General features: G+C 38.3%; 1 pseudogene; it reads right to left on the bottom strand.

The window, feature by feature from the left end:
• Positions 1-17,626: 17,626 nt before the first annotated feature.
• LOC126071384 (60S ribosomal protein L6-like) lies at positions 17,627-18,498 on the bottom strand (annotated as a pseudogene).
• Between the last annotated feature and the right edge of the window lie 3,531 nt (positions 18,499-22,029).

Here is a 22,029-nt window from a genome sequence, read left to right as displayed (position 1 = left end):
TACAAAGTAATATCATCATGCACTGAACAGTTTAGGGATTTTTCTAAATTCCTTAGAAGAGTTTTTTGGATGTGTATCAGTGATATTTTAATAATTAATAAATATTTTCAGTACTTCCACAGGATAGCCTGATAAAATAATTAAACACATATTTTCTCTTAATCAGTAAATACATTTAAATTAGCTTATATGGTCTTTTTAGTAAATGCGATAAACCATTTAATTCATATATTTGGTTGATCACCTGCAGTTACTAGAAGCAGCACTGTGCTGTGGAGAGAGAACGGGCTTTAGAGTTAAAAAAAGTCTAGGTCTGAATCCTTAAATTCTCATTTGAATTCAATTCTCATTAAATTCTCACCAGTTTGCTCAGTGTCTAAGCCTTTGGTAGTCTCTCCTTTGTAACAAAAGGTCAGTAATATCTAATTCTTAAGATTGCTGTAAATGTTGTATTCAGTGCCCTTAGCACCAAAATAGGAACACAGTAATTGTTCAGTGAATTGTGTTCTTTTTCCTCTTGAGATTTTCAGAAGTGTAGCAAGGGGCATGACCTATATGCCCAGGCTTTTTGCCATTACCGTGAATATTTGTGAGATTACAACTGTAAGAAAAAAGTCCAGCCATGCCATTATAACTTATTGGTGGAGAAAAGCATAAAATGGAGACATAGCAATTCCTACTGTTGGACATAAATGTGAAGTATCTTCTTACACTCTCACTAGTTCAGAAGTCTATACACACTCCCCTTAAAGCAAAAAAGTTCAAAAGCCTTCTGACCGAAGTCCACTTTGTTAATATTCTAATGGCATTTTGTAAGAAGGCTTGTCATTTATATCCCTGATTATTTAAAGATGCACATGCAAACAGCCCCCACTCAGTGTACCTGAGAAAAAAAGCAAGACCTCAGTTTTATCTTTTGTACTGATGTACTTGGAAACCCTGTTGGCATAGTGGTTAAGAGCTATGGCTGCTAACCAAAAGGTCGGTGGTTCAAATCTACCAGGTGGTCCTTGGAAACCCTATGGGGCAGTTCTACTCTGTCCTGTAAGGTCTCTATGGGTCGGAATCAACTCAACAGGAAAGGGTAATGGGTATTGATGTACTTCTGTTGAGGACGTGGGAGATCGGATGTTCAAATTTTGATTCTTCCAATTTCACTGTTTATGCCTATCGTTCTGGTACTTGCTATGGAAAATAGAAAAAGTCAGGAAAGGAACATATAGACCAGGATTCTAATTCCTTACTTGATTTACACACACACACACACACACACACACACACACACTGGGCTAGCTTTGAAGAACTTAAATTAGTATTCTGGTTTTCAGTGGGGAAGGATGAAATTCATGACACACAGACAGACAGACAGACAGACAGACACAGACACAGACACAGACACACACACACACACACACCCCCAGGCTAGCTTTGAAGAACTTAAATTAGTATTCTGGTTTTCAGTGGGGAAGGATGAAATTCATGTGGGTTGTTGCTGGAACAAGATGTGTATTTGAGACTCTGGAATGACTTTTATCCTTTTCTTTTGCCCCCTTTTTGTAGCAACTATCAAGTATGGGAATTGGCATTTTTTTAGTTGTTGTTTGTTTAATTTATATTTACAAAGAATTGAAGTCTGTAGGCAAATGGGTTCTCAGCTTGTTAGGGCATTAATGTTGGCGATTTAGGACACCAAATTATTCTTTTGAAATAATATTGAATCAACACTATACAATTTAATTAGCTCTGTGCTTCTTGGAAATCTTAAAGTTCTAATTTCTTATAAAACCCCAGAAGCTTCTTTTTGATTGTACTAGATTCCCAGGAACATTGCGAAGGTGACAATGTATTTGTGCTGTGTCTAATTTTATATTTTGATAGTTACTCAGCATAATTTAGATTCTCCATGTCCTTTCAAACTGGTAATACATTATTTTTCTGTTGCTTGAATTTAATTAGTTCTTAGTGAATTGCTTCAGTAGCTATTATATTTCACCCTAGGAGTATCTCAGTTTTACAGGTGAAAATGAAGTAGCTGTGTGTCATAAATGAAGCTTAGTAGGAGGATAGGAATATGATGATGTATATGCTAATGATCAAACTATTGTTAAATTTAGCCTCAGCACTGAGACCACGGCTAAAGAATAAAGAAGCTTTTGTCGTAAACAGAACTTTGAACTAGAAGACATGACATTTAGCTTCCACTCTTAGATATGTCACACATTTGCTATATGATTCTGACCAGCTAATTAATCTATCTGAGCTCAGTTTTCTCATCTATAAAATTACTGTGTACTCCACAAAATTCTTTTCCTACTCCAACATTCCAATTAGGATTGGATAGAATGATAATTAAACTACCTGGTTGTAAGAAACTCAGAAACATCTCTGAGTATGAATGGTTGAGTTTGAAATAATGTTACAAACCAGAAGGAGAAACAAGGCAGAGCATATTTGAATACTGAAGTCATGTACCCAAGTAGGACCCAGGAGGGAACATATGCTCAAAGGACAAAGGTGTTCAAAGTCTGCCCAAAGTCCGGGAAGAAAGCCTGGACTTAGGAAACTAACCAGAGCCATAATTGTAGGGCAAGTGAAGAGAAGGTAAGATTTAAGGCACTAGGATCAAGAAAACTTTAATAGTTGAGGTAACACTCTACCTTATTCAAACCCTTGCATACTTGTTATGTAGGCAAGAACGAATTGCAAGTATATCTGACCCAGGAACTGAAAAGGGAAGTAATGAAACATGAATATATAATGGGCATAAAATGAATTTAGATAAAGAAGGCACGTTAATTCTAACATATATAAATCAAACCAGTTTTCTCTGTACATTTATTGTTTTTAATGAAAATTCCTTTCTTAAATATCATTGAATTTGGACATGGTCATATTGTGTGAACAATACATAAATTTATAATTCTTTTTGTGATAATCACTTAATTCCTTAAAAGCACTGTTAAATTAGAATCCCCTAGTCTTTGAAGTTTGAATTATGAGCTAGAAATTTAACATTCCCACAAAAATGGAAGGATTCATTCTCATGGAGTTTTTTCTCTGAGTCTAGAGATAGATAAGAGATAACAGAAAATATACAGATGACTTTTATAAATGAAAAGCGAAAGGGAAGGATCTATCTCTTAGGCAAAAAGATCAAATGAGGTACCCATTTGTCTGCTTGAATATCATGTCATCACCTCATATGCTGAACTCCCTGTCTCCTGCTCTGCGGTCCTTCTTGTTTTGCTTATTTCTTTCAGGCATCCAGTCTTAGAACTCAAATATCATCCTTTACCTCTCTCTCTCTGACTTTTTGTAGCCAGGTAGGTTCTAAGCCCTGCTGATTCTCTATCTAAAATTTACCTAGAATCTAACTTCATTTTCGGGTCTGTTGCCATTTACCCCACACCATATCTGCATTCCTTAAATTGCAATTGCTTTCTTAACTCATTCTCAATATACTCCAGTGGTCACTTTCAAGAATATGTTTTGAAAGTATCTGACTATAAAATATATTGCATTTATAAGGAGATTTGTTATGTAATAATCTGTCTGTATTTTACAAATCCAGTATCTATAACATGTAATTACAATAAAAACTTGATCCACATATAATAAGCATAACCACACCGAGAAAATTTCTTCAGTTAGCAGTTTGTGCAGTTTTATCACAGGTAAGTGGACAATACTATGTGGTTTTTTGAGACATTTAAACTTCTTCACAGACATCCATTCTTTCCTTTGTGAATCAGGCATCTTGGGACTATAGGCTCACACATTTGAGTTCTAATCCATTTGAGGAAATACTAATTCCATTATGTCTGGGGAACTCTAAAACATATTGTACAAATTGGATCACCTTGAACAGTGAGAGAAGGAATATTAATTATGATAATAATTGTAATAATTATGCCTAGACAGCAGTGTAAAGTAAACCATCCCAGGCAAAATGGGAAGTAGTATCCTCCTAGTCATTTTGCTTCCTTTTATGACCACACCCTTTGAATAGAACTAATTTTTTTTAAACTAGGTATTCATGAACTTCATATTAGCCCTTTGCCTGTCTTTTATGGGTCTATTTACTGATACCCTCACATGCTTTGGAATGCCTTTCCCACACTATATCACTTATCCAATCCTTATACAGCTTTTTTTTTTTTTAATAATTTTTATTGAGCTTTAAGTGAACGTTTACAAATCAAGTCAGTCTGTCACATATAAGCTTATATACACCTTACTCCATATTCGCACTTACTCTCCCCCTAATGAGTCAGCTCGCTCCGTCCTTCCAGTCTCTCCTTTCCTGACAATTTTTCCAGTTTCTAGCCCTCTCTACCCTCCCATCTCCCCTCCAGACAGGAGATGCCAACACAGCCTCAAGTGTCCACCTGATACAAGTAGCTCACTCTTCATCAGCATCTCTCTCCTACCCACTGTCCAGTCCCTTCCATGTCTGACGAGTTGTCTTCGGGAATGGTTCCTGTCCTGGGCCAACAGAAGGTTTGGGGACCATGACTGCAGGGATTCTTCTAGTCTCAGTCAGACCATTAAGTCTGGTCTTTTTATGAGAATTTGGGGTCTGCATCCCACTGTTCTCCTGCTCCCTCAGGGGTTCTCTGTTGTGCTCCCTGTCAGGGCAGTCATCGATTGTTGCCGGGCACCGTCTAGTTCTTCTGGTCTCAGGATGATGTAAGTTTCTGGTTCATGTGGCCCTTTCTGTCTCTTGGGCTCATAGTTATCATGTGACCTTGGTGTTCTTCATTCTCCTTTGATCCAGGTGGTTTGAGACCAATTGATGCATCTTAGATGGCCACTTGTTAGCATTTAAGATCCCAGACGCCACACTTCAAAGTGGGATGCAGAATGTTTTCATAATAGAATTATTTTGCCAATTGACTTAGAAGTCCCCTTAAGTCATAGTCTCCAAACCCCCGCCCTTGCTCCACTGACCTTAGAAACATTCAGTTTATCCCGGAAACTTCTTTGCTTTTGGTCCAGTCCAGTTGAGCTGACCTTCCGTGTATTGAGTATTTTCCTTTCCTTCACCTAAAGTAGTTCTTATCTACTAACTAATCAGTAAATAACCCTCTCCCCCCTCCTCCCCGCCTCGTAACCACAAAAGTATGTGTTCTTCTCAGTTTATAGTATTTCTCAAGATCTTATAATAGTGGTCTTATACAATATTTGTCTTTTTGCTTTTGACTAATTTCGCTCAGCATACTGCCTTCCAGGTTCCTCCATGTTATGAAATGTTTCACAGATTTGTCACTGTTCTTTATCGATGCGTAGTATTCCATTGTGTGAATATACCACAATTAATTTAACCATTCATCCGTTGATGGACACCTTGGTTGCTTCCAGCTTTTTGCTATTGTAAACAGAGCTGCAATAAACATGGGTGTGCATATATCTGTTCGTGTGAAGGCTCTTATTTCTCTAGGGTATATTCCGAGAAGTGGGATTTCTGGGTTGTATAGTAGTTCTATTTCTAACTGTTTAAGATAACGCCAGATAGATTTCCAAAGTGGTTGTACCATTTTACATTCTCACCAGCAGTGTATAAGAGTTCCAGTCTCCCTGCAGCCTCTCCAAGGTTTATTAGTTTGTGTTTTTTGGATTAATGCCAGCCTTGTTGGAGTGAGATGGAATCTCATCGTAGTTTTGATTTGCATTTCTCTAATGGCTAATGATCGAGAGCATTTTCTCATGTATCTGTTAGCTGCCTGAATATCTTCTTTAGTGAAGTGTGTGTTCATATCCTTTGCCCACTTCTTGATTGGGTTGTTTGTCTTTTTGTGGTTGAGTTTTGACAGAATCATCTAGATTTTAGAGATCAGGCGCTGGTCGGAGATGTCATAGCTGAAAATTCTTTCCCAGTCTGTAGGTGGTCTTTTTACTCTTTTGGTGAAGTCTTTAGATGAGCATAGGTGTTTGATTTTTAGGAGCTCCCAGTTATCTGGTTTCTCTTCGTCATTTTTGGTAACATTTTGTATTCTGTTTATGCCTTGTATTAGGGCTCCTAATGTTGTCCCTATTTTTTCTTCCATGATCTTTATCGTTTTAGTCTTTATGTTTAGGTCTTTGATCCACTTGGAGTTAGTTTTTGTACATGGTGTGAGGTATGGGTCCTGTTTGATTTATTTGCAAATGGATATCCAGTTATGCCAACACCATTTGTTAAAAAGACTATCTTTTCCCCAATTAACTGACACTGGGCCTTTGTCAAATATCAGCTGCTCATATGTGGATGGATTTATATCTGGGTTCTCAATTCTGTTCCATTGGTCTATGTGCCTGTTGTTGTACCAGTACCAGACTGTTTTGACTACTGTGGCTGTATAATAGGTTCTAAAATCAGGTAGAGTGAGGCCTCCCACTTTCTTCTTCTTTTTCAGTAATGCTTTACTTATCCGAGGCTTCTTTCCCTTCCATATGAAGTTGGTGATTTGTTTCTCCATCACATTAAAAAATGTCATTGGAATTTGGATCGGAAGTGCATTGTATGTATAGATGGCTTTTGACAGAATAGACATTATTACTATGTTAAGTCTTCCTATCCATGAGCAAGGTATGTTTTCCACTTAAGTGTGTCCTTTTTAGTTTCTTTTTTTTTATTATTATTAACTTTTATTGAGCTTCAAGTGAAGGTTTAGAAATCAAGTCAGACTGTCACATATAAGTATATATATACCTTACTCCCTACTCCCACTTGCTCCTTTTTAGTTTCTTGTAGTAGTACTTTGTAGTTTTCTTTATATAGGTCTTTTAGATCTTTGGTAAGATTTATTCCCAAGCATTTTATCTTCTTGTTGGCTGCTCTGATTGGTATTGATTTGGTGATTTCCTCTTCAATGTTTTTTGTTGATGTAGAGGAATCCAAGTGAGTTTTGTATGTTTATCTTATAACCTGATACTCTGCCAAACTCTTCTATTAGTTTCAGTAGTTTTCTGGAGGATTCCTTAGGGTTTTCTGTGTATAAGATCATGTCATCTGCAGATAGAGATAATTTTACTTTCTCCTTGCCAATCCGGATGCCCTTTATTTCTTTGTCTAGCCTAATTGCTCTGGCTAGGACCTCTAGCACAATGTTGAATAAGAGTGGTGATAAAGGGCATCCTTGTCTGGTTCCCGTTCTCAAGGGAAATACTTTCAGGCTCTCTCCATTTAGAGTGATGTTGGCTCTTGGCTTTGTATAGATGCTCCTTCAATTCCTATTTTGCTGAGAGTTTTTATCATGAATGGGTGTTGGACTTTGCCAAATGCCTTTTCTGCATCAATTGATAAGATTATGTGGTTTTTGTCTTTTGTTTTATTTATATAGTGGATTACATTAATGGTTTTTCTAATATTAAACCAGTCTTGCATACCTGGTATAAATCCCACTTGGTCGTGGTGGATTATTTTTTTGATATGTTGTTGAATTCTATTGGCTAGAATTTTGTTGAGGATTTTTGCATCTATGTTCATGAGGGATATAGGTCTGTGATTTTCTTTTTTTGTGATGTCTTTACCTGGTTTTGGTATCAGAGATATGGTGGCTTCATAGAATGAGTTAGGCAGTATTCCGTCATTTTCTATGCTTTGAAATACCTCTAGTAGTAGTGGTGTTAACTCTTCTCTGAAAGTTTGGTAGAACTCTGCAATAAAGCCATCCGGGCCAGGGCTTTTTTTTGTTGGGAGTTTTTTGATTACTGTTTCAATCTCTTTTTTTGTGATGGGTCTATTTAGTTGTTCTACTTCTGAATGTGTTAGTTTAGGTAGGTAGTGTTTTTCCAGGAATTCATCCATTTCTTCTAGGTTGCAAATTTGTTAGAGTACAATTTTTCATAATAATCTGATATGATTCTTTTAATTTCAGTTGGGTCTGTTGTGATGTGGCCCATCTCGTTTCTTATTCGGGTTATTTGTTTCCTTTCCTGTATTTCTTTAGTCAGTCTGGCCAGTGGTTTATCAATTTTGTTAATTTTTTCAAAGAACCAGCTTTTGGCTTTGTTAATTCTTTTGATTGTTTTTCTGTTCTCTAATTCATTTAGTTCAGCTCTAATTTTTATTATTTGTTTTCTTCTGGTGCCTGATGGATTCTTTTGTTGCTCACTTTCTATTTGTTCAAGGTGTAGGGACAGTTCTCTGATTTTGGCTCTTTCTTCTTTTTGTATGTGTGCATTTATCGATATAAATTGGCCTCTGAGCACTGCTTTTGCTGTGTCCCAGAGGTTTTGATAGGAAGTATTTTCATTCTCGTTGCATTCTATGAATTTCTTAATTCCCTCCTTAATGTCTTCTATAACCCAGTCTTTTTTGAACAGAGTATTGTTCATTTTCCAAGTATTTGATTTCTTTTCCCTAATTTTTCTGTTATTGATTTACACTTTTATGGCCTTGTGGTTGCTGAGAAGATGTTTTGTAATATTTCGATGTTTTGGATTCTGCAACAGTTTGTTTTATGACCTAATATGTGGTCTATTCTAGAGAATGTTCCATGTGCACTAGAAAAAAAAGTATACTTTGCAGCAGTTGGGTAGAGAGTTCTGTATAAGTCAATGAGGTCAAGTTGGTTGATTGTTGTAATTAGGTCTTCTGTGTCTCTATTGAGCTTCTTACTGGATGTCCTATCCTTCTCCGAACGTGCTGTGTTGAAGTCTCCTACTATAATTGTGGAGGTGTCTATCTCACTTTTCAGTTCTTTTAAAACCTATACAGCTTTTAAAGTAGAGTTTATACCTCGTGTTTTCCATGAAGCTCCCATACTTTAGCCCACTGTGATTAATTACTCTCCTCTGTGAACTCCTAAGCAGTGGTTGATCGCTTGACCCCTACATACTTCCTTGAATTGATAACATTTTTTTCAGTTTAATGAATCTAATATCTCTCAAATAGGTTGTAGATGCGGGGCATCTTTCCTAGCTTATAGTTCTTTTGAGTCCTTGTCTAGCCCTTCTTCCCACTCTCATTATCTAGATACTGGTTAGTCTTCAAAGAGCCTGGAGGTGATGTCAAAATGAAGAAAAGGATTCAAAGACTAGAGACTAGCAGAAGAAATCTTCAACCGAGATAAGAAATGCTGAAGCTAGAGATCAAAGACAAAGCTGCAAACCCTGTGGATGCTCCAACAGCTGATGGAAGGGGATTTGGGATTAGTACAGTTGTCTGTCAGTTGGTCATACTATGGGGGCTTGTGTATTGCTGTGATATTGGAAGCTATGCCACTGGTATTGAAATACCAGCAGGTTCCCATGGGGTACAAGCTTCAGTTGAGCTTCCAGACTAAGACAGACTAGGAAGAAGGACCCAGTGGTCTACTTCTATAAAGAAATAGCCAGTAAAAACCTTATGAATAGTGGTGGAACATTGTCTGATATAGTGCCGGAAGATGAGCCCCTCAGGTTTGAAGGCACTGAAAATATGGCTTGGGAAGAGCTGCCTCCTCAAAGTAGAGTCGACCTTAATGACGCGGATGCAGTCAAGCTTTTGGGATCTTCATTTGCTGACATGCCATAACTCAAAATGAGAAAAAAACACATGCAAACATACATTAATAATCTGAACCTGAAATGTGTGAAGTATACATCTAGGAAAATTGGAAATCATCAAAAATGAAATGGAATGCATAAACATTGATATCCTAGGCATTAAACCAAAAGCAAACCAAAGCCACTGCTGTCGAGTTGATTCCAACTCACAGCGACCCTATAGAACAGAGTAGAACTGCCTGATAGAGTTTCCAAGTAGTGCCTGGCAGATTCAAACTGCCAACCTCTTGGTTAGCAGCCATAGCACTTAACCACTACGCCACCAGGGTTTCCATCCTAGGCATTAGCGAGCTGAAATAGCCTGGTATTGGCTATTTTGAATCAGACAACCATATTGTCTATTATGGCTGGAATGACAACTGGAAGAGGAATGGCATTGCATTCATCATCAAAAAGGAACGCTTCAAGATCTGTCCTGAAGTACAGCACTGTCAATGATAGGATAATATCAATACACCTTCCATACTGGAAGGCCAGTTAATATGACTATTATTCAAATTTACGCACAAACCGTTAAGGCCAAACAAAGAAGAAATTGAAGATTCTTACCAACTTCTGCAGTCTGAAATTGATCGAACATGCAATCAGTATGAATTGATAATTATTGGTGACTGGAATGTGAAAGCTGGAAACAAAAAAGAAGGATCAGTAGTTGGAAAATATGGTCTTGGTGATAGAAACGATGCTGGAGATCGCATGATAGAATTTTGCAAGATTAACTACTTCGTAGCAAATACCTTTTATCACCAACATAATGGTGACTATACTCGTGGACCTCACCAGATGGAATATACCAGAATCAAATTGACTACATCTGTGGAAAGAGACAAGAAGCTCAGTATCATCAGTCAGAACAAGGCCGGTGCCGACTGTGGAACAGACCATCAATTGCTTATATGCAAGTTCAGGTTGAAACTGAAGAATATTAGAACAAGTCCTTGACAGCCAAAGTATGACCTTGAATATATTGCACCTGAATCTAGAGACCATCTCAAAAATAGATTTGATATGTTGAACACTAATGACTGAAGAGCAGATGAGTTGTGGAATGACATCAAGGACATCATACATGAAGAAAGCAAGAGGTCATTAAAAAGACAGGAAAGAAAGAAAAGGTCAAAATGGATGTCAGAAGAGAATCTGATACTTGCTCTTGAACATTGACTAGGTAAAGCTAAAGAAAGAAATGATGACGTAAAAAGCTGAACAGAAGATTTCAAAGGGCAGCTCGAAAAGACAGAGTGAAGTATTATAATGACATGTGCAAAGAGCTGGAGATAGAGGACCAAAAGGGAAGAACAGGCTCAGCGTTTCTCAAGATGAAAGGACTGAAAAAATAAATTCAAACCTCAAGCTGCAATATTGATGGATTCTACGGGGAAAATATTAAATGGCGCAGGAGGCATCAAAAGAAGGTGGAAGGAATACACAGAGTCACTATACCAAAAAGAATTGTTCAACCTTCAGCCATTTCAGGAGGTGACATATGACAGGAACCGATGGTACTGAAGGAAGAAGTCCAAGCTGCACTGAAGGCATTGGCAAAAAACAAGGCTCTAGGAATTGACAGAATTCCAAATGAAATGTTTCAACAAACCGATGCAGCACTGAAGAGCTCAATTATCTATGCCAAGAAATTTGGAAGACAGCTGCATGACCCACTGACTGGAAGAGGTTCATATTTATGTGTACTCCCAAGAAAGGTGATTTAACTGAATGCAGAAATTATTGAACAACATCATAAATATCACATGCAAATAAAATTTTGCTTAAGATCATTCAAAAGTGACTGCAGCAGTATGTTGACAGGGAACTGCCAGAAATTCAAGCCAGATTCATAAGAGGACATGGAACGAGGGATATCATAGCTGATATCAGATGGATCCTTGCTGAAAGCAGAGAATACCAGAAAGATGTTTTCCTGTGTTTAGTGACTATGTAAAGGCATTCAATTGTGTAGATCATAACAAATTACAGATAACATTGCCAAGAATGAGAATTCCAGAACACTTAATTGTGCTCATGAGGAACCTGCATCTAGATCAAATCAAGAGGTAGTTGTTTGAACAGAACAAGGGGATACTGCATGGTTTAAAGTCAGGAAAGGTGTGTGTCAGGATTGTGTTCTTTCACCATACCTATTCAGTCTGTATGCTGAGCATAATCTGAGAAGTTGAACTATATGAAGAAGAATATGGCAATAGGACTGGAGGAAGACTCATTAACAACCTGCGTTATACAGATGACACAGCTTTGCTTGCTGAAAGTGAAGAGGACTTGAAGCACTGACTGATGAAGATCAAAGACCACAGCCTTCAGTATGAATTACATCTCAGCATAAAGGAAGCAAGAATCCTCACAACTGGACCAATAAACAACATCATGATTAATGGAGAAAAGATTGAAGTTGTCAAGGATTTCATTTTACTTGGATCTACAATCAACAGCCATGGAAGCAACAGTCAAGAAATCAAAGGATGCATTTCACTGGGCAAATTTTGCTGCAAAAGACCTCTTTAAAGTGTTACAAAGCAAAGATGTCACCTTGAAGACTAAGGTGTGCCTGACACGAGCCATGATGTTTTCGATCAGCTGGTGTGCATGTGAAAGCTGGACAGTGAATAAGGAAGACTGAACAATTGATGCCCTTGAATTGTAATGTTGGTGAAAATATTGAATGTACCATTGGCTGCCAAAAGAACAAACCAATCCTTCTTGGATGAAGTCCAACCAGAATGCTCTTGAGAAGCAAGGATGGTGAGGCTTTGTCTCACATACTTTGGACTTGTTATCAGGAGGGATCGGTGCCTGGAGAAGGACATCATGCTTGGTAAAGTAGACGATCAGTGAAAAAGAGGAAAACCCTCAAGGAGATGGATTGACACAGTGGCTGCAACAATGGGCCCAAGCATGACAATTATTGTGAGGATAGCTCAGACCTGGGGAGTGTTTCGTTATGGTGTACATAGGGTCATTATTAGTTGGAACTGACTTATTGGCACCTAACAACAACAACAAAAAGGTGTCATGAAAGGTGGGCCATGGAGATGAGAATAGGTTAGGATCAAACCCTGGGAGAAATTGGGAGGAGTGGTGACAGTAGAATTCTGATCATTGTTTTACCCTGGATACTTGTTATTCAAAGTTGTCAACAGTTCAGCCATATTAGCATCACTTGGGAGCATATTAGAAATTCAAACCATCAGGTCCCATTCTAGACTGGAAGAGTCAGAATCTGCGTTTTAACAAGATTTGTAGGTGATTTGTTTGAGAAGCACTGACCTAGAACATTCCTTTGTCTTAATGTGCAGATTTTATGGTCTAGCTGGGACTTGATGAACCTGTAGATTTCTCTGAGTTGAATATTCACAGGTGGCACTCAGGATATCCAACAGTAATGACAGGATGACTAACTGCTGGTGTGTTGTTGAATGATATGCTCTGGTGCTTAGTGGAGGGAGCCTCTGAACTGAAATGAGAGTATATAGTTTGTTATATGGCAAGTAGCTGGAATTTGCCTTAGGTTTTTTGGGAGACTCTGGTTTTATTTCCCCAATGGTTCCTTAGTGCTTCAAGTGACAGTATAAGCTTTGTATTAACTTTCAAAAAGGCAGGGATGGAGGAGATTTGAACTCACTGTGTGTTAGAATAATCAAGTTTTTCAGATAACTGTGGCTTAATAAGAGTCGGGTGGAGATTAACCAAAGTAATCTAATTATGGATGAACCGGAGAGTTTTCAAGTGTCTGTTCATGTCATTAGATCTGAAGTGTTTTTACTTCAGATATATTATTGCCAGTTTTAAGTGCTTCAAGACAGGAAAACAGTTGGCCATCTGGTTTTACTAAACGCTTTCTCACGTACAAGGACAAGATGTATTACTTGGAGCAGCTAGGAAGTGCACTGTTGGAAGAATTTAGAACACGTCTTTATACAAACTATTTTCTTGTTCTCAAGGATGAAGAACTAGGTCTGTATCAAAAATTAAAGGAATTTCTGTTGGGAGTACTTCTGATTCTTTCTTCATATGCTTCAGCTATCTGTACATGGTGTATAAATATGTATTTACTTAACTAGAGAATGTTATCTTACAGGTAGGACTACACTTAGCTACTCGTGCATCCTTTCTTCAATGAACTAGAAGGCATTGCTATCCAAATTTTTGTTAAGTAATCTTATTTTTATTTTTCTTATTGTTCACATTATTAAGTCAGAGATGGCATTTCATTTCACTAGATAAAATTCTGCTACCTAGCTAGAAAACAATCACAGTTTAACAAGAAGAAAAAAATTAAATCACATATTAAAAAAGACTAATGATAAATTTCTGATAAAACATCAACATTGTTCTATAGAAAAAAAAGACAATATAAAATAATATAAAGTAACAAAATCCAGTGTATTGTGCTAAAAATATTTCATTATATAGATAACAAACTCAACATCATCAAAACCTTTAAAACTTTGCTAATTCTACTTTATACTTAAATTTTCCCCATGATTTGATCTAACCAGTCTCTAGCAGACATTGTTTCCTAGCGACCCCTGTATAATTAGCGATAGGATGCTTTGATCACAGCTAATGTTGTGCGCCGTCGGTTTGGTTCCAACTCACAGTGACCCTCTGGGACAGGGTAGAATTGTCCAATAGGGCTTCCTAGGCTGTAATCTTTACAGGAGCAGATTGCCAGATCTTTTTCTCCTGAAGTGGCTGTATATACCAACCAGTGACCTTCTGGTTAGCAGCCTAGCACTTAACTGTTGCATCACTGGGGTTCCTTTCACAGCTAATAGAAGCACAAAATATAAGGTCAAAAGTACGAATTTATATCTATGAAGATAGATTTATTCAGATGTCAGCTGATATTATATGTTTGTTCAGCAACAGGCCAGATAAGTCAGCAAATACTTAGTGACTTCTACTTTTTCATTTTTGTATTCAATTCAATTGTTTAATAATTTTCTCTGCAGGCAACATCATACATGTATTTTTCAAAATATTGACCATTCTGAGGTTTTAGCGAGTTGCTAAATTTTATGTGTAGTTGAACAGGAGGAGCAGGATGTTTAAACTGGAGATCAAGAGAGTTGATGAAAGACATAATGCCCTCAAATTCACTAAGATTGGAGTAGATGTATTTTTAAAGTATTTGTGACTCCTTAGAATTTTCCTTGGAGCATTATTTTAAGTCAGGGGTAATGAAATAGAGAAGCAATAATGAACAAAACGTTTACAAAAACAAGTTGTTGTTGCACGTAGTACAGCCCTTAGACTCCATGACTTGTACGGGGAGGATTGTACACCTCTTGTACCCTGTGTACCTTCCCACCCCCCACCCAGGATGGTCACCCCACCTCCTCCACAGGCCCCTCACTGGTGTCAGGCAGTGCTCAGGAATATCGATATTCCTGCCATGTAATGTTAATAGGTCCATCAGATGCTCTCTTGGGCTGATCTTAATTCATGTGGGATAAGGGATACACGTTCCTTGCATAAATGCCATTCTTCTCCCTTTACTTATGGATTCCTTGCTTGTCCTCTTTGATGACGTGGAGTGTGGAAGATAGGACTGTAGAAACTCTAAAAATGATCACATTCTAAGAATGCAGTGATTAAGTCTTAAAGAGTTTGAGACACAGATGGAAGATATGTTGCTTTATGTTTTATGCTATAAAATTCTGAACAATAAATTTAACCCATTAATTATTATTCACACTTTCCTGCATATTCTGGGTAAGAATGAATTTGTGGGTATCATCAATCTTTGAGAAGAAAAGGAGTAACCTTGGAGAGAGTCATTGGAAGTCAGCAAGGAGGATAATTCAGTCTCAGGAGTAATGATGTAACCAGCATGAAGTAAATAGGGAACTGCAGAGACAAGAAGATATATGTTGTTTCAATACAAACAGGCTCAAAACAATGATGGCATTGTGAGAATAATAGTTTCAAAGAAGGAGATATGAAATTAGCACATTTGACACTAAGGAACACAAAGAGATGGTTCTTAGACCAGTGCTTAATATTTGCTTTCTCAGGATTCCTTTCACCTAGGATGTGACCACATGATCTAGATTACATCAGACAAACATATCCTCTTATAACTTTTAGTAAGATGCAAAGGAGCAGGCAATGAAGCAAATCTGCTTTGGTGATGGGTGGTGGTAATATCAGCAGCAGCATCATCAGCAGAAGCAGCAGTAATACCTAGTTTCTAGGGCCAGCAGTGGCTTTCAATGTCTAGTGCCAGAGGCAGTGGCGGAGAAACCCATGGCATCCAACATTTAATGTTGGCAGCAGTGGTATCTTTTTTTTTTTTTTTAATTTTTTTCTTTACTGTACTTTAGATGAAGGTTTACAGAACATACTACTTATCAAACAGTTAATACACACGTTGTTCTATGACATTGGTTAACAACCTCATGACATGTCAACACTTAACCTTCTCAACCCTTGGTTCCCTATTACCAGCTTTCCTCCCTGCCTTCCAGTCATTGCTCCAGGGCTGGTGTGCCGCTTTAGTCTTGTTTTGTTCCATGGGCCTGTTCAATCTTTGGCTGAAAGGTGAACCTCAGGAGTGACATCATTACTGAGCTGAAAGGGTGTCCAGAGGCCATACTCTCAGGGTTTCTCCAGTCTCTGTCAGGCCAGCAAGTCTGGTCTTTCTTTTTGAGTTAGAATTTTGTTCTACATTTTTGCCTAGCTCTATCCGGGACCCTCTATTGTGATCTCTGTCAGAGCAGTCAGTGATGGTAGCAGACACCATCTGGTTGTACTGGATTCAGTCTGGTGGAGGCCATGGTAGATGTGGTCCATTAGTCCTTTGGACTAATCTTTCACTTGTATCTTTAAGTTTCCACTTATCTATCGTCTATTAAGTATTTTTCCATCCCTACCCCTCTCCTCCCTCGTAACCATCAAACGTTGTTTCTTCTTGTACGTAAACCTTTTCATGAGTTTTTACAGTAGTGGTCTCGTACAATATTTGTCCTTTGTGACTGACTTATTTCACTCAGCATAATGCCCTCCAGATTCATCCAAGTTATGAGCTGCTTCACAGATTCATCCTTGTTCTTTATAGTTGTGTAATACTCCATTGTGTGCATGTACCACAGTTTGTTTATCCATTCATCTGTTGATGGGCATCTAGGTTGTTTACATCAACAGCAGTGGTATCTTCTCTGTATTACTTAGTGGACTCAGTTGACCATAATTCCTTGTCCTCATTTTTGCTTTTCTCCAACCTAGGGAATTGTGAGCAAACCTGTAACTTTTCAGTGAATTCCCTTTCCTGTGAAGTTAGGATTGGTTTCTGTTACTTGCAGCCACAGACCCTGACTGATGAGTGCTCCGTGCCCCTCTACTATATTTTACTGCTATACTGGATCCCTTCTCTAATTTCCTTTACCTTTAAGGTCACCCTGATGCCCTTCTCATCTTGATGTCCCCTGCATAATTGTAATGGGAGATGGGAACAGTCAATGTGATTGGCCTTGTTCTCACACATTTTACATTGAGAACCAGCCCTGCTGCCACTAGAAGTGCCTCCTTCTGGCGTACGGGCCCCTAAATAACACATAAAGCAAAAGCCACTATATCTGAATAGATAAAACTCACCCACAGGTTTTGTGGTATTATGTTCCACTCGCATTCTGCAATAATTTGATTACTTGCTATGTCGAGATTTTGCCATGCAAGTGGTGTGCATCTATTTTTAGGTACTCTTTTGTTGAGCTGTTGCATTGTGCAACCTCAGTTATTTAGAAACATGCAATCCCAGATTGCTTTAATTTTATTGACATTTTTCCCCCAAACCTCTGGAAGGTTAAACATTTTTCATGTAAGAAGCCTGCCTAACTCGTGATGCTTTTCATTTCAGGACTTGTACTGGTTCCTTCCAGCCAAAATTCTAACTAATTAGAATTGTGGAAAAGTTATAATGCTGACATTTAAACTTATTTGATGGTAAATGTGGCAAAGCTCTCTTTAAATACCACGAGGAAGAAAAATACTAACAAAAATCATTTTGTGGGTTTTCAGTGATCTTTTTTTTTTTTTTAAATGTATCAGTTATTTAATTTGATCCTTTGCAAGAAATCTAGAACACCAACTTGTGAGGATACATTCCATTTGTGAGAGCAAACAAAGAACACAGGTAGCCTTGGAGCTGGGGAATGGCTTTGATTTTTGGCATAATTTGTGAGTCTACAGCTTTCTGATCAACCTTACGCTGCTCTGTAATCTCGTATTTCTCTTTCTCTGTGTCGAAGATCTCGCCTTCTTGGTGTCTGGGCTTACGCAGCTTCTTCTTCTTAAAGTAAGTGTCCGTGAGATGTTTGGGAATTTTCACACCACTGATACCAATTTCGGTGGAGGTGGCAATGACAAATTTCTGGTGTGTTCTACGCAGAGGAACTTGATTGAGGGACAGAGGTCCCATCACAAGTAGCAAGCCACTGTCCAACTGCTTCTGGAAAATCACTCTCTTGCCTCTGCGGCACCGAGTGAGGATGATCAGAACGGTCCCAGGAGTGATGCTAGATTGCAGCTTTCTCACATGCTGACTGAAGGGTTTTTTGCCGTGGCTCAAGAGCTTCCGAGGCACATCTTCAGTAGGGTAATACCTAGGCATTTTGCGAAGTTTAACCACTCAGGTACTACCATTCTTGTCACCACCAACTGGTTTCATGACAGAAGCAAGAACCTTCTCCTTCTTCTTCTTTTCAACCCTGGATTTAGCTGCTGAATACTTCCTCTTGTACACGGCCTTTCTGGAATACATGGCTGACCGGGAATATCTGCCAATTCCTCTGACTAGGATGGAATTTCGGCTGTAGTGGGGCTGCCCCTTCTTGGACTTTTTGCCCTTGAGGTTACCATTCTTAGCCTTGCCACTGGCATCTGCTTTCTTGACTTCAGGCTTATTCTCCTTAGTGTCCAGCTTCTCAGGCTTTTCACCTGCCATCTTGCAAGATGGGAAAGAGCTGATCTTTTTTTTAAAGCAGTAATGTGACACATTCTGAACACTAAAAAAAAAAAAAGTCACAGTTACAGTTAGACTCTAGGCAATTAGTTTCAGTAGTAAATTTTATTCTAAAATCAGCAAAACAATTTCGAGTGTTTTTTTTTTAATCAAGCTGTTAATGCAGTAAACTATAATATATTGTTGGATGTAGGAGTCACTGACTTCTATATAAAATGAGACCCCTTGTAGCATCTACACAACTGAAAGCTTGAAGATGAAGCAGCAACGCAGATAGGGACAAAAGCTTCACTCAGATATTTTCTATTAAGAGAAAGCCATGATGTTATATGGTCCATTAAAGTTGGTTCTTAATTTATCCAGTCAAAAATATGGTGATAATGTATTAGGTTCTATTGCTGCTGTAACAAATTACCTCAGAATCAGTGGTTTAAAACAGCACAAATGGAGCCTTGTTGGTGTAAACAATTAAGCACTTGACTGCTAACTGAAAGGTTAGTGGCTCAAGCCCATTCAATTGCTCCACAGAAGAAAGACCTGGTGATCTGCTTCTGTAAATATTACTCCAGAGAAAGCACTGTGGGGAAGCTCTACTCTATCACATGGGGTCGCTATGAGTAGGAATCAAATCAATGCCACCTAACAACACAACAACAATAGTTCTGTGGGTTAAAAGTCCAACATGAGTCTCCCTGGGCTAAAATCAAGATGTCAGCAGGACTGCATTCCCTTCTGTAGGATCTAGGAGATAATTTCTTGCCTGTTCCTGCTTCTAGAGACTGTCCATATTCCTTGGCTTTGGGCTCGCATCCTCCATTTGCAAAGCCAGGAACATTGTATCTCTTATGACCATTCTTCAGTAGTCAAATATCTATATGACTGTGATGCCCTCTTCCATTTTAATGGACCCTAGTGATTACACTGGGTCCACTGGAATAATCCAAGACTATCTCCCTATTTTAATGTCAACTGATTAGCAACCTTAATTCCACCTGCAAACTTAATTCCCCTTTGCCATGTATCCTAACATATTCACGGGCTCCAGGGATTAGGATGTAGACATCTTTGAAAGTCCATTAGTCCGCCTACCAGGGATTGAGATTATGTTTTCAAGTTTCTTGTTCCCAAGAAAGAGATAATAATATGGAGCCGTAATAAAACAGGCGGAAATTCTAGAGCCATAAGAAGCATGATACTCTGGGGAACCCTGTAAACACTGTGTAGATGTTCCAGCGACCTGCTTCAAAAGTCTGGTCCATGGGTCAGAACATGAGCATCACATGGGACCTAGTTAGAAAGGAAGACTCTTGGGCCCTGTCACAGACCTACTGAATCAGAATGCTGCGCTTTAACAAGATTCTCAGGTGAGATTTGTATGCATATTAAAGTGTGAGAAGCAAGGTTCTAGAAGAGGAGCTCTATTCAATTCCTTCAGGTAGAGAAGTTTCAACTGGATGTGCTCCACTAAGTCTTCATTTGAAGAAATCGTGTGGGAACTGAAAAGTTTGAAAACCACTGTGCTGAAAGATGGAGAAGCATTCTGCTTTAGCCATTTCTGATTTTCCTGTAAATCCATGTTTTCATTTGTCATTATTGAGCTCCTGCTGCTATAAGAATCAGAATTTTCCTTTGTTTTTTGGGCGGAGAGTAGGCGCAATGAAAAATGAAAGAAAACTGTAGACAGTCAATTGTTAAACTTTTCCAGAAGATGTAAAGGAGGGTCTTGGGAACAGTAGACTTGAAAGCATAGTCTTAATCCATGGCAAAATTACAGAATAGCGTGATAACAAAAACTGCGAGCACTTTGGAGAATTTTGGAGAATTGTGACATTGCAAGGCTTCAGAATCAGTTCACTGAGAGCAAGGCATAATAAACCTGTAGCAGAGTTTCTAATATGGTAAATTAGGAAAATATGTACACAATATATCTTAATTTTAGTAAAGCATTTACTATGCTTGGTATAATTTTAATTTGTGAATCAATTGTAAAATGTAGAGTGAATGATAAAGTGATTGGTAAATGTTTGCTTAATGAAGAATTCTTGAATTATATAAAAGCTAGCTTTCTATTTTGTTGCTGTAGTGGAAGTCTACAGTCTATAGAATGAGATGGTTCACACCTAAAATGGTACATCTGCTTCTGGGTACCATATTTGTAGAGTTACATTGACAAAATGCTATGCAGGAGAAAAAACTTGACACTATGTTGGAAACAAACTGGAATTATATTTTATGGGGAATGTTTTAGTGGGACAAAGAAGAAAAAAGGGGCGAGTTTTAAATACCCAGAAAACCCAGTGCTGTCGAGTCAATTCTGACTCATAGCGACCCTATAGGACAGAGTAGAACTGCCCCCATAAAGTTTCCAAGGAGCACCTGGCGGATTTGAACTGCTGACCCTTTGGTTAGCAGCCGTAGCATTTAACCACTATGCCGCCAGGGTTTCCCAAGTTTTAAATAGGCATTATTTTTTAGATCCTATTTATTTAAGCATGGGAACAGGTTAGTTATTTCAGCAGGCTGATATAGAACAAATGGAAAGCTACAAAGAGGTAAATTGTATTTTAACATAAGAATTTTCTAACTAACAGGGCTGTCCAATGATGGAATGGGGCTCCCTTAGGGGCCAAGTGACCATTGATCAGGGATGTTGGAGGAAAGGATTCTCCATGGCATGGGAGGATTACCTTAAAAAATAATAATAACCTTATAATTCTCAAACACATTGGGGCATAGGGTGCAATTTTTGTTTTTAATCCACTATACTATTAAACCCAGAAAACCAAACCCATTGCCACTGAGTTGATTCTGACTCATAGCAACATAGGACAGAGTAGAACTGCCCCATAGGGTTTCCAAGGATCAGCTGGTGGATTCGAATTGCTGACGTTTTGGTTGGCAGCCAAGCTTTTAACCACCACACCGCCAGGGGTCATTGATTGCACACACACACAAAAAAATTTTTAAGCAAAAATCAATTGGTATTTTTTTCCCCAAGAATGATTTCTCTGCCAAACAAATTTGAAACCTACTGCTCTAAATGGCTGATAGACACAATGTGTCAGACCCAATGTATGGCCCAGTTACCTGGGGCCTCAAAAGATGTAGCCAGGAAAGCAAGCCTCATCAACCTTTGCCTGTATACATACTGCCTTATTTACAGCCTCCCTGTGAAACTTCAGCCCACATGTTTGTAGCACTTTTCTTTTGTTACTTTAGTCTATTTAAATATATGACTTTAAATATGTCTCAGAGATTAGAAACATTTTTCTACAGGTGAAAAATACTGTGAAAAACATTTGAAATATGTTTTGGGTTTTATACCTCTACCGACTTTCAAAAAGATTCTGGAAGAACAAATAGTCACAAAATGAGGAAATGGATTAAAAATTTCAAGCTCCCCCCCCGCCCGCAAAAAAAAAAAAATTAGTAAGAGGAAAAATATATTTGAAAAGTATGAGGGGGATTATTTGATTTTGAGACAAGTGACTCTCAGCTCTGAAATAGTTGAATAATTT

This window comes from Elephas maximus, chromosome 1 (assembly GCF_024166365.1).
Source record: "Elephas maximus indicus isolate mEleMax1 chromosome 1, mEleMax1 primary haplotype, whole genome shotgun sequence".
In the NCBI taxonomy this organism is placed as follows: Eukaryota; Metazoa; Chordata; class Mammalia; order Proboscidea; family Elephantidae; genus Elephas; species Elephas maximus.
The sequence above is the reverse complement of the archived record's forward strand: the minus strand, read 5'-3'. Positions and strand labels throughout refer to the sequence as shown.